Source organism: Canis lupus, chromosome 1 (genome assembly GCF_048164855.1).
Source record: "Canis lupus baileyi chromosome 1, mCanLup2.hap1, whole genome shotgun sequence".
Classification (NCBI taxonomy): Eukaryota; Metazoa; Chordata; class Mammalia; order Carnivora; family Canidae; genus Canis; species Canis lupus.
Window position 1 is genome coordinate 20,258,388 of NC_132838.1, and position 13,745 is coordinate 20,272,132.

General features: G+C 40.4%; 1 long non-coding RNA gene across 1 annotated transcript; it reads right to left on the reverse strand.

Annotated features, from left to right (window-relative positions):
- Nucleotides 1–6,597: 6,597 nt before the first annotated feature.
- On the reverse strand, nucleotides 6,598–11,730 carry LOC140612852 (uncharacterized). The gene is made up of 3 exons (XR_012013978.1): nucleotides 11,128–11,730; nucleotides 9,354–9,453; nucleotides 6,598–6,814 (listed from the first exon to the last, which is right to left on the reverse strand). It is a non-coding gene; the product is annotated as an uncharacterized lncRNA (long non-coding RNA).
- Nucleotides 11,731–13,745: the final 2,015 nt, after the last annotated feature.

Here is a 13,745-nt window from a genome sequence, read left to right on the forward strand (position 1 = left end):
CTCAATTGCAGGTGAGACAGCCAGCTGCCCCCCCTGATCCCACCTGCTTCCCGCCCTTTGTGGCTTGGCTGCGGCCGGGCTGCCTCAGGTGCTCCCCAGGTACGATCCCTAGAAGAAGCCATCACCCAGGTGAGCAGCGTGGCCGGGGCTGGTTCATGCTGGGTCATCCAAAAGCATCAGCCTACCTCCTACCCCGCTGCACCCCCAGGCCTGCCTGACCAGCCTCGGGAAGTTTCTGTAGCTCAGCTTTGGGTGGTTTCCTATGTGGCTATACAGGTGCCACCCCAAACTTCGCCAAGTCTCCCTGGGCCACAGTCAAGGTGTGCGCAGGGCTGCATTCCTTCCCAGAGGTTCTAGTGGAGAACTTGTTTCTGGGCCTAGAAGCAGTTTCTGGAGGCTGCCGGGCTCGCTGGCACACGGCCCCTCCCTCCACCTTCAAGTCCAACGCTGTCCAGACAGGTCCTTCCCAGTTGGGTCTCTCTGGTTCTCATCTGCCTCCCTCTTGGCATTTTAAAGACCCCTGATGATGACACTGGGCCCAACCCCCCAAACCAGGGTAATCTGCCCATTTGGAAGTCAGCTGATTAGGAACTTTAATCCTACTCTAATTTTAATCGTCCCTGCCTCATTAACTATCACATTGCCTGCTCCCTGGGACTGGGGCACAGACACCCTGGGGGGTCATGGTTCTACGTGGCCCCAAAAATAATATGCAATTCTCATTTTTTCTTAAATTCTGGAGACTCTTCCAATAAATTTTCTTTATTTTCCCTGTTTATGTTAATCCAAGTCGGTGGTGGGCCCCTCTGCCTATATTCTTCTTCTTCCAAGGTACGCCATGGCTCGCCCCCTTGTTCTCCTGTTTGTCACCATGTACCTTCCTGATGGGATCTTCATGCTCACTACCTGCTTCACTCCGGGATTTCTGAACCCCTCTCTCCTCATCAATTATTCCCACAGCTCTTATCACCTCCTACCTCACTATGTGATTTATTTATTCATCCTGTTTATTTCGTGTCCTCCTTCCCCTAGAATAGTGTCTGGGACACAACAGGCTCACAACAAACAGATGTTTGATGAATGAATGAAAAAAAGTCATAGTTAGGGTAAAATAAATTTAACTGAGATGATTTCTGTGCTACAGTGCTCATGGGATGTGCTAGCAAGTGCTCATGGGATGGTCATTCTTAGTTTCAAGTCCCAAAAGTCTCTGGCTTCTAGACTTCTTCACGGTACATGCCTCAGCCCCAACTGGAGGACAAATGTTGCTAACAAGCCCTAAGAAACTTCCCTTGTAGCATTTCTGTGACTGGTAAATACAATTTTCATTCTTTGAAAGCCACACAAATCTTTTAAATAAGGCAGTTACCATACTGGTAACTGGTTTTGTCTTTGTGGGACTGTTGGAATGGAGGGACAAATTCATGCACCCACAGCTCCATTTACTTTCCCTCGAGGGTGATGGACCTCGGTGAGAACCTGAGAGACCCTGCCCGTCTCCTCAAGATTCCAGGCAACTGCTCCCGCTGCCACAGGGACGGGGCTGTGGCCCTGAGAAGTGTGGTCAGAAAGCCACCAAGTGAGAAAAGGCCAGAAGGAGGGAACAGACCTCAGTGCCGCGTAGCAGGCTTTTTCGAATCAGCCTCTGAAGTGCCACTTCCCTGAATGTGCCAAAAATGTGAAGCTTTGACCCTGCAAACCAGAGAAGTTCAGGTTTACACTCTAGGTAAAGATTTCCTTAAAGCAGGGCAGCAGCTGCAGAACTCCGAAGAAAAAGAGGAAGACAATGCGTTTTCTTGCTCGGTCTGCGGTGGCAGGTGCACGCCGAGGGTCATGACCTCCAGGAGGAACTGGGGCCTGGCTGGAGAACCGTCAGTTAATCATCCAGGAGAAAGCCCCTGACAGCAGGGAGCGGACTCCCATTCGTTTGCTCGGGGTTGGGCTGCAGCCACACACCCAAGAATTCATTCGCAGCGTCTAGGCTCTGGGCGTCATTTGTTTGCTCCTGCTCATCCTAGAGCACGGGCTCCTAAACACACGTGTGCCTTCCTGTCCCTGGTTTGCCTCTCATTGGGAACGCACCCCCTCTTCTCTGCCCACGTAAATGCCACCCAGCCTGGATGTCCCACCAAGTCCCAATTCCTCTCCTGGCCATTTCTGTTGACCCTTGTACCCACTTTACCCCGTTTGGTGGTTTGAAGGATCATGAATCGCATTTATAATAATAATAATGAAATAATAATAATAAAATAAATAATCATAAAATAAATAATCATTTTTATTGGTTTAGAAAATTGTCCACTTTCCCATTTATTATCTACACGACCTACAGCAAGTCACTTTACATCTCTAGGCCTCCGGCTCCCTGCCTATAAGAATGGGGCGGCCAACTAACTAGGAGTTGCTGTGAGGGTGGCGGAGTGACCTGGGAGAGCTTCCTTTGGGTCACTTTACATGTTAGTAATTGCTCAGTAAATGGCAGTTGAATCTGAAAGTCCTGTCTGTCCTCAGGATGGCTCAGATGCTAAACTAGAGTTTCTGACATGGAACATTCTGTGGCCGCGCCTTTGTGGGATTCCTCAAGATCCCAGGCCCAAGTCCTCCTCCTCTTCCTCCCTTCTCCCTGCCTCCACCTCTTTTTGTCTTTTTTCTCTTCCTCCTTCTCCTTCTTTCTTCTTTCTTCACTGTTCTGACCGGTCTCTGCTGTGTCAAGGCCTTTCCGTAGCCACATCTCCCCAGCCACCAGCATCCCCGTCTAAAGGCATGTCTCGTCGGGAGACGCTCATCCTGCAGAGGGCTCACAAATCGAATTTCCAAGGTAGTGGCAGTGTGCCTCGAGGCAGCTCACACAGCATGCTCCAGAGTCCTGGGCCAGGTTGCTACTCTAAAAAAAAAATGTATTCATCGCAGGGGGAGCTCTTCCCTAGCCTGTGGTTTCATGCCACTCACCTGGCTCAGCTCTTTCTTTTCTGTAAGATTTATCCCCCAGAGGAGTTCATCTCCTGGACAACCTCACCTATTTCTAGTCCCAGAGTGTGGTGGGTTTTCTCCTTCCTCCCTGCTTATTACTTTTTCTTTTCTTTTTGTGGTTCCATTTTTGATACATGAAGTATTCATCTTGTTTGCTTTTTTTTTTTTTTTTTTTTTTTTTTTAAGATTTATTTATTTGAGAGAGAACAAGCAGAAGGGGTGGGGGAAGCAGGGCACTGGGAGAGCGAGAATCCCAAGCAGATTCCCTGCTGAGCTCGGAGCCTAACCTGGGGCTGGATCTCACACCCCTGAGATCATGACCTGAGCCAAAATCATGAGTCAGAAGCTTAACTGACTGAGCTACCCAAGCCCCTCTCATCTTGTTTTTGAGGATGGCTATGCCCATTATTATTATTTTCCCCAACCTTTTTTTTTTTTCTAATTTTAAATCTACTGAAAATTTAATTAATTTTAATTTAATTAAACATCTGGTAATAAAATTAACATCTGAGATTCACCTAGTACCACCAATTATTAATACGTTGCCAGATTTACTTTCTCCCTCTCTCTTTTTTTTCCTTAACCATTTAAGAGTTAATTGTAGACATCATTATCTGGAACTTCATCCATAAATACTTTATCTTCTACATGGGTAGGGAGTTCTGCATGGAGTCCTGGCACCATGTTCAATGGAACCTTTGATAAGCTTTTTCTGTTGCACTAGGATTGCATTTTATTAATACGTTGATGAAATTCATTTTGAAAATGCACTAGGATTGCATAAAAATAATAAATAATTTATTAAAAATTTTATTATTAATTTATTAATACATCGATGAAAGCTATTTTGAAAATGTTACACCATTGTCTTCTTGGATCCAGGGATAGCAATGAGAAATCAAATGTTGATTCCTTTTTTGTTCTTGTTCTTTTTTTCTTGTGCAGGGAAGTTCTTTTAGCCTTTCTACTTACAACTTTCTATCACTTTAATATATTTTTGAAAAACCTTTGACTCCGCCTTCCATGTTACCAATCATGACCCTGTCCATTACACCTCCACACCCCAATGGTGTGCTCACTTTTCTCCTTACTTTGGTCCATTTTTGATCCTTGCAAACACTTTTCCTTGCCCCTTCTCTCACTTTGTTAGTTATTTGGCAAACTCAAACCCTTCATTAAACTCAATTACCAACACACTTTGCCCCTCAACCCAGATAGCTGAACATTGTTAGAAAAAAAAAATTCCTGTGATGACAATTCTTATTAAAAATTCCCTACGGGAGTATCCCTGGGTGGCTCAGCAGTTTAGTGCCAGCCTTCAACCCAGGACGTGATCCTGGGGGGTCCTGGGATCGAGTCCCGCGTCGGGCTCCCTGCATGGAGCCTGCTTCTCCCTCTGCCTGTGTCTCTGCCTCTTTCTCTCTCTCTGTGTTTCTCATAAATAAATTAAAAAAAAAAATCCCTACGGCAAACCTCCAGTGGATGCGCAGTCGGCATTCCTATGACACTTCCCTGGTGTATTTGTTATACTATTCTCCAGAACAACTCCTCCCTTCCCTCCTGCTCTGCTTCTCCATTGACTTGTGGCTTCACCACTTAACTTTACTCAGAAAACTGAATCAGGCAGCAGGTGAGTTACCTACTAAACAACTAGAATCCATGTCTTTGCTTCCTTCCTTGTCCTTCTTTCCTACCTCCAGAGCTAGATCAAGTGCGTTCCTACTCCCATGCTGCTACTGTGGGTCTTTGTGTTCTTTCCCAGAAATCTTCCCTGTGGTCATTATCATGGCTAACTACCCCCCCCCATCAGCTCTCTTCCTTACCTCTCTCACCAACTGCTGTTGCCAATATCCACAATAATATTAATATTTAATATTATGAATCTGCCATTTTGTCTTCATCTTACCTGCTATGTCAGCCACATTTTTAAAAAAGATTTTATTTATTTATTAATGAATGACACAGAGAGGGAGGCAGAAACATAGACAGAACGAGAAGTAAGCTCTCTGTGGGAAGCTTGATGCAAGACTCTATCCTGGGACCCCAGCATCATGACCTGAGCTAAAGGCAGACGTTCAACCATTGAGCCACTCAGGTGTCCTATTTCAGCCACATATGACACAGTGACTTTTTTTCCTTCTTGAAAGATTTTTTTTTTTCCTCTTGGAGACCACGCACATGCTGATTTTCCTACTACCTCTCTGGTACTCCAAAATTTCAAACCCTGCGGAGGAGGATCTCAGGATTCAGTCTTGGGTTCTCTTCTCTTCTCGATAGAACCTCTTCTAAGTATCTCACCCAGGCCCCAGTGCTTTAAACACCATCTTTGTATTGACCACGTACACACACATGCCCACACAGGTATGAAAATACATGCACATGCTCACATGTACACATACATATCTACTTCTGACCTCTTTCCTGATCTCCACAGTTGAGTATCCAACTGACTATTGAACATCCTCACAGGGACATCTCAAATGTAATATATTTGAGACAAAGCCTTTGCTGTTGACCCTGCCCAAGCTTGTTATCTTCTTAGACGTCAGTATTTTATGAAATGGGACCACCGACTCAGTTTCTAAGGTTCAAAGCCTAGAAGAACTTCTTGTCACCTCTCTTTCTCTCCTTCCCTACATCTAGCCCACCATCAAGTTCTCTTGAATCTACCCTGAAAATAACTCAAATCTGTCTATTTCTCTCCATTTCCACTGCTATTACACTGTACCTGTGATTCTCCACCCTGGATAGTCACTAGTGTTTCCTGGCCAGCTTTTAAGATGTATTTAGGTCTTACTCCAGAACAATTAGACTGCAGTCTCTGCAGCAGGGGGCAAGCCACGGTCATGTCTTACTTACAGCACAGTAGTAGACCATCAACTGGTCTCCCCACTTCTGTTTCCCATCCTTTCTCACCCTTTCAATCTAGCAGCAGAGTGAGCTTTATAAGCTATGAATTATTTCACATCATCCTCTTGCTTAGAACCAGTTCAGGTCTTTTCATGATTCTTAGAATAAAATTAAAATTCCTTATAAGAACCACGTGGTCTATCCCCTGCTGAGCTTACAGACATCATCTGAAACAACTCTCTATCTTACTCATCTTGTGCCAAGTCTACTGACTATTCCATTCCTTGTGCTTGGAACCAGATTTTCTTTGATTCATGTCACTAGCTGGCATTTATTTTTCACTTTATAATTTGCCTTATCATTCTCTCTGTGTTCTCAAGACTGGGACTAGGTAGGGAAACTGGGCTTATTTATATTTTCTCCTAAACTGTGTGACCTTGAGGGAGTTACTTAACCCTGAGGATATTTTCCCCAAGACTTATTTACAAGCCAATAACTTTTTATGATACACAGATAATTTCTCCTCATTTTTCTTTCTGTAACTTTCTGGTCTGAGAGAATCTAAAACAAGATTATATCCTGCAAGTAACATTTGTTTAAAGTTTTTCTATACATAAGATTATTTAATATATAAAATATGAGTCTTCAGAATGATAGATAGCTTACAAATTAATTGCTGTTATTATTCCTAATAATGGTAATGATGACACTGCACTTGGCACTGAAGAATAAGTTAGAAAGATCCATGTGAAAAGTATTTATTTAATATAACCTGGCTTCAATAGTGTGTTTGTATTTTTCTTATGCTATTAAAGCTGAGAGTTCCAACTTAAATGAAGGTGCAGTACAGATAGCAGGGTAAATGCTCCCAGGTTTACACTTTTCATTAGATGCCAACTTAACTTCGGCTCCAAGAACTCATGGGAGAAGTGGTCTTCGGTTGCCATGTGTCATTTCAGGTTATGTAAGGTCTTACCACATGTTCCATTTTTAGCTACATTAACAAAAAGGATTGTTCATCATTATATCAGCTTAGCAGGCACAAATCACACACTGGGTCAAACCTTTAGGGGAAATAAGGTGATTCATTCTATTAATCCTTGGCCTCCCAAGCCCTAATAATTCTTGTCTCTTACACTGAGATGCAAACTTGAGCACCCAGAGATGTACCTTGCTTGCTGACTTTGCTGTTGTTATATCACATTTAGATTTTATTTTGGCCACATTAAAAAACTACCATGACCATATGCCTGGAAAAACAAGAAAAAGTGCTCTTGATATATGGTTGAATAAAACATTATTGCAAAGCAGTGTGGTTCAAAATCCAAAAAGATATTAGAATATATTAAGGATACAGAGTAATATTCAATATGTAATTCTTTTTTTAATTAAAACTTTTAAAATTTGAGGATAGTTGACATACAATATTACAATAGTTTTAGGTGTACATCAATTTCTCTATAAAAAAAAAATTTCTCTATACCTTCTGCTATGCTCACCACAAGTGTAACTACCATCTGTCACTATACAACACTACTATATCATTGAATGAAATATATATCATCAATACAATGTGCCTTTTATTCCCGATTTATTCATTCCACAGCTGGAAATCTGTATCTCCCAATCCCCTTCATCCATTTCACCCACCCTAGCCATCCCCTCTGTCAACCATCAGTTTGTTCTCTGTGTTTATAGATCTGATTCTGCTTTTTGTTTATTAATTTATTTTGTTTCTGTTTTGTAAGTTCTACATATGAGTGAAATTATATGGTATTTTGTCTTTCTCAGTTTGACTGACTTCACTTAGTATAATACCCTCTAGGTCCATCCATGTTGTTGCAAATGGCAAAAAAGGCTCATCCTTTTTTATGGCTATGTAATATTCCATTATATATGTATATATATCTCACATATATGTATGTGTATATATATATATAATATATATATATATATATATATATATATATATATATAAAACATCTTTGTCCATTCATCTATAATGGACACTTAGGTTGTTTCCATATCTTGGCTATTGTAAATAATGCTCTGATAAACATAGGGTACACATTTTTTTTTTCAAATTATTGTTTTTGAAAAAAAATTAGTGTTTTTGTTTTCTTTGGGTAAATACTCCATAATGGAATTATTGGATCATCTGGTATTTCCATTTTTAATTTTTTGAGGGACCGCCATACTGTTTTCCACAGTGGCTGTACCAGTTTACATTTCTTTTCTTTTTTTTTTTTTTTAAGATTTTATTTATTTATTCATGAGAGACACAGAGAAAGAAAGAGGCAGAGACACAGGCAGAGGGAGAAGCAGTCTGCATGCAGGGAGCCCCATGTGGGACTCGATCCTGGGACTCCAGGATCACGCCCTGAGCCAAAGGCAGATGCTGAACAGCTAAGGCATCCAGGCATCCCTATATTTCTGCTAATAGTGCACAAGCATTTCTTTTCTTCTACATGCTTGCCAGCACTTGCTATTTCTTGTGTTTTTTTTTTTAATCTTAGCCATTCTAACAAGTATGAGGTGGTATCTCATTGTGATTTTGATTTGCATTTCCCTGATGATTAGTGATGGTGAACATCCTTTCATATGTCTGTTGGCCATCTGTATGTCTTCTATGGAAAAAATGTCTACTTAGGTCCTCTGCCCATTTTTAAATGTGATTGTGTTGGAGTTCCTTTTAGGAGTGGTGTTGAGTTGTATAAATTCTCTATATATTTTGTATATTAACCCCTTATTGGAAATATCACTTGCAAGTATCTTCTTCCATTCAATATGTTGTTGCCTTTTGTTTTGTTGGTGATTTTATCTACTCTGCAAAGGCTCAAAATGCAAGCATTTAAGTGCCATGGAAACCAGGCTCACATCTATTTCAACTACCCCAGTGTACTTTTCAGGTACCTCTAGGTTGTGGAGACCAGAGCTAATAGAAGCTGAAGTGATAACTTCTGCCCATGATAAATCCTCCTTCCTTTGTTCCAGCAGGTGGCACTGAGCATCCTGAGTATGGAAGGACTGCTGTTCCTATCAGCCTAATGTATGCATAGTCAGAGATTTCACCCAACAGCCAGAACTGGAATGTATTTACAGATTATCTAACGTAGCTGAAACAATGGATGATAGATCAAAACTCAGTTGCAGTAGATAAAAGAGTGGGAACTTTGAATGCTTAGCTGAAATTCTTCTAGATTCATCTCTTTTTAGGCTACAAACTCAACTGGATTTCTTCTAGACAAACCAAGCCTTTTGGTTCCCAGGGTTACCCGGATCCAAATGTTGAAGGCTCTTTCCTGTGGGATGTGGCACAGAAAGGGGCAGTTTGGAGGAAGTGAAGAGGGAAAAGGAGAAAAACTTAGTTGTAGTTTCCAAAGCATTCTTGAGTAGCAGGAGGATATATATACATATATGTAGTATGCATTTTTCTTGTTGTGCAGTACAAAAGCAACTTCAGTATAGTAGGAGAGATAATTGGAGCCAAGAATATTAATAAACTCTAAATTCTGTAGTCAACAATGGGATACCTTGATGTGAGTTATTTACTTCATGTATTATCTGCAGCAATTCTTGTGTCTTCCTCTACTTCTCAGCCATAGCCCAGAAGTCAATCCTTTGAAGTTGGGCCTAATTAAGAAGGTTGAAATGAGACATAGCTGAGATATGTGTGTGTCTAAGCTTGTAAATGTAGAAGAAATGGAGAATCCTATGATTTGCTTTTACTGCCAAAGGTAGTGAGTTATAATGGCTATGATACATCCTTGTTATATTAGCCTAGGCAAGTTTTGAAACTTCATGAGCTTTAGTTTCCTCCCTTAAGGAAGGAAAAAAATATTGTTCCCAGAAGAAGAACAATAATATTAACTTTGAAGTGTTGTGATGAATGAATAGATAAAATATAATATAAACAACATATAAAAAGTACTTTCCACTTGCCTGGCATATAGTAGGTACTCAGGAAATGGTAGCTTTTATATTTACCCTAAATTTGGTCATTCAGGAAAAAGTCATTCTGGTTAATACCCATGCCATTTTACACATATTCATTTTAATTTACTGATAGATTATATTCCTTTGTATCTTTTCTTCCTGTTTTATTAATAACTGCTTTATCTTTAATATATGGGTAGGACAGCACTGCTTTATTGATAATTTACTTTTTCTATTTTCTTATTTTAAAGTTCATCAGTGGGATTGGGTTTCAAGTCATAGATGAAAGAGAGGCTTACCCACAACTAATACTCAGAAATGTTTATATTTTAATAGGGCCATTTCCCCATTACTCTCACAATTTCAAGGGAAAGAAAAGAAATTCTTAGAAGAAGCAGAACCTTGAAGAGACAGATTAAGTCAAATGAACTGAGCATTGATTTGACATATTGGACATTTTATCTAGGGTATATATCTACTTAAATTGTACACATGATTTTTTTTCCTCCCATTTTTATGTCCTGATCGGATGTACCCATTAGGTTCTTTAGGAGTATCTGCTTGTACTGATCAATTATGTATTTATCCAGTAAATATTCCCAGTAAATATTGGATGAATACAGACTGTTAATAATAAACTATAATCAATTTTGGATGCAGCAGGGGATATTAAGTTGTTTAAGATACTCATGGTATACACATATTATAGGAGCCAATATAAGTAAATATATATGGGAGAAAGTGCTAAATGCTATGAGAGAATCAGTGAAAGTTCTAAAGAGAGATCATAACTGCTCAAGACAGAGATTTGGAAGGGCTTCTAGAAGTGGCATCTGATAGAAGTTTTGAATGAGGAAGAGCATTTTTGGCATCTAGAGATGAGCCCTTAGACAACACAGGCAGAGAAAGCAGTATGATCGATACACAGAGCCAGGCACAAGCAAGGAGATATTGAGTCCTTGTCCTGCTTTACTTCCTGTCCCTGTTATGTGATCACTTTGCTTTCAGTATAAAGATATTTTTAAAAGTAGAAGAGCATAAAGAAAATAAAAATTTTAAATGCAAAGTGTATTCATATTTATCAAGCAAAGAACAGTACGTCTGAAGCTTTCCAAAATGAATGATCTGACAGCCCAGATTGGAACATCTCAGTATTGTATTAAGCCCAAAATGCTCAGCTAAGATGAATAACAGTTCCTGTGTTGAAGGATGGACAAATTATTCCCTCTTGGTATCCAACCATCCAGGTATCCGAATTACTTAGCAGATTGGATGTGGGAGGCTTTATCCAAAGAGGTAGCCAACTGGACCAAATCTCAAAATCCCAAAATGAAACACAAATACCATAGTAGACACTTTGCAAAACCATACCTCGCCCATTCCAAGGCTTTAGACCCAATCTATCCAACTATGCTTTGTCGTTTCCTAGTATGATATTCCATGTGTGTTTCATATTCCTTGAAAATACATCCTTCCTCCTCACTTAACATCTCGGCATAGTGTTGAGCATCATTAGTACTCCTCAATGATCCTTTGTTGAGGACTTCTTAAAATAGTACTATGCCCATGCTTCATTTTCTTTTTTCTTTTCTTTTTTCTTTTCTTCTTTCTTTTTGTTCTTCTTTTTTTCTGCAGTGTTCTGTGTTTCTTTGCTTTTTCTTCATCCTTGAAAGGTAGGTTTCCTGTAGGAATAAGTATCCAATGAATATTTGTGAGTTGACTCAGAATTAAAATAAGGGTTAGTGTAGTTCCAGGCTACATTAGGTAAAAAGAAAACTTTTTATTTTTTGTGAGCTCTAGAAATACAAAACTGCCCCCAGAAAAATGTATCCAGTTTAATCACACTCATGGACTTTAGTTCAAGTTAGCAAATATAGAGCATAAACCAATGAGCCAACTTGACATGACTAGGGCAAATCCTGAGTCCTCTAAAACTACCCATGAGGTCAACTGAAATGGTATTAGCACTTGGCTCAAGGCTTAGTCTAGGAGAAGTAAGCCATTGTGATGTCACATATGAGCCAGGCTGGCTTTGGGGAGAAGAATTAGTTCCTCTTGTATGGGTAGGGCCATTGTGTTCTGTGGCATATAACTCTCATATACCCTATACCCATATACCTTAGGCTTTAAAACTCTAAATGAAGATTGGACTTGGTTAGGGCCTAGAGGGTTCTGTGCCTAAAGTAACCATTCAATGATTCTCCAGGGAAATCTTGGCTGACTCCTTGTGCTCTCCAGAGGCCATCTGCTGCTTTTCTCAGAGAACTTGCTGCCAGCAGCCTGTCCTGGGAGACTTGGCAGCCAATGTACTCCCCTTTAGTCTAAATTATCTTAGATAAAGGAAAATCCCAGCCACAGATGAAGTAGGCTCTTTTCTCCTTTTGAATTTTGGGAACATTTTATCCATCTACAATGAAGGAAGTCTGATATGTCTTTTTTTCCCCAAAAGGAGAAATTTCACTCAAAATAATCCTCCTTGAAGAAGTGGGCATTGGTTGGGTACCATATACTCAGTAGAACTGGCAAGCATAGAGGGTCTGAAGACTGCATGTGTACTCAGAGCCTGCCAGTTCTGTGACTCATGACACGGCAGAGGCTGAGTTGGCAGCAAAGCCCTGTCCCAACCAAATGTCTCTTGCCTGCACAATCTAATTCTTTACCCACTTCTGAAGGAGTATGGTCTCTGGAAGCACATGCAGTCTCTTCCTCATTTAGTTACCTGTGTTCATTTGTAGGTGTTTATGTTTGCCAATGTATAAGATGCATTTTAAATGGCATATGCAAAGTGTGAGTTTAATTGTCACTGTCCTATCTGATGAGAGAACTTTGTTCTAGTGGATGATTACAGTACTGTTTCACACTTAGACAACTCTTCACTGAGCCTTCTCTTTATCTCTGCTTTGATATTGGGATATAAGCAAACTTGAACATTCACTTGAGTTCTTGAATACTGCTCTTGAATTCAACCACTTGTGACACAAACATTCTGATCACGACAGAGTGACCCCTGAACATTCCTTGCCCATTCTTATTCTCATGCTTTTGCTCATGCAGTTCTCCTTGCTTGAAGTTCCCTTTCTCTTTTCTACTAATCTATCCCCTTCCCACCATTGGAGGCCTCCCCAGGGTAATGATCCCAGCTCTACATGTTCCTTCACTCTGTGGAATCATTATCAGGTTTGATGGTCTGGGAAACAAAGTAAGGGGCTACAAATCAGGCCAGGCTGGTCATGTACAGTTATCTTAATTATGAGAATGAACATGAGGTCAGAGCTCAGGTTATCCAGCCAATCAGAGAACATTCATGGGGTTCAGAGTCTATGTACATGGACTAAGAATAATGTGTAGTGTCCTGAGCCTCCAGAGAGCAAAAGCAGCAAAGTTTGACATAGACAAAGCATTCTAAAACAAGAAGGTATTTAGAAATCCACTTCCATCCTTTACAGAAGATCTTGAGGACAGAGAAGTTAGGTGGCATTCCCAAGATCACCAGATACTAAAAGACAAGCTAGGACCAGAGCACAGGTGGTATAGGGATCTAGAAATTTCTGTGTTTCATTCAGCTACACAGGCATAAGAATATATGCAGTTTCTGTCTCAATAGGATTCAAGAATCAGCACTTTTAATAAATGCCCCAGGTGTCTGATGTACCATAAAGTTTGAAAATGGCTGATCATAGGTTTTCTAGTGAATTCTCATTGTAGTGTCATATGGGCTAGATTATTTAATTTGACTCTTATTTTTCATTTTTAATATGTCATAATGTGTGTATGTGTGTGTAGATTATTTTTGTGTGTGTCAAAGTTTGGATGTTCAAATGACCTTTTCAAAATCGTCATAGGCTCTGTAATTATCTGAGAGGCTTTTTTGGAACATGCTTGAAAAGGTTCTTTTAGAGCCTGGGACACTTTTATCATCCATGAATCCTTCTACTTTTTATTCTTCCCTTTCTTTCCCTTCCCTTCCCTCCTTCTTTCCCTTTCCCCTT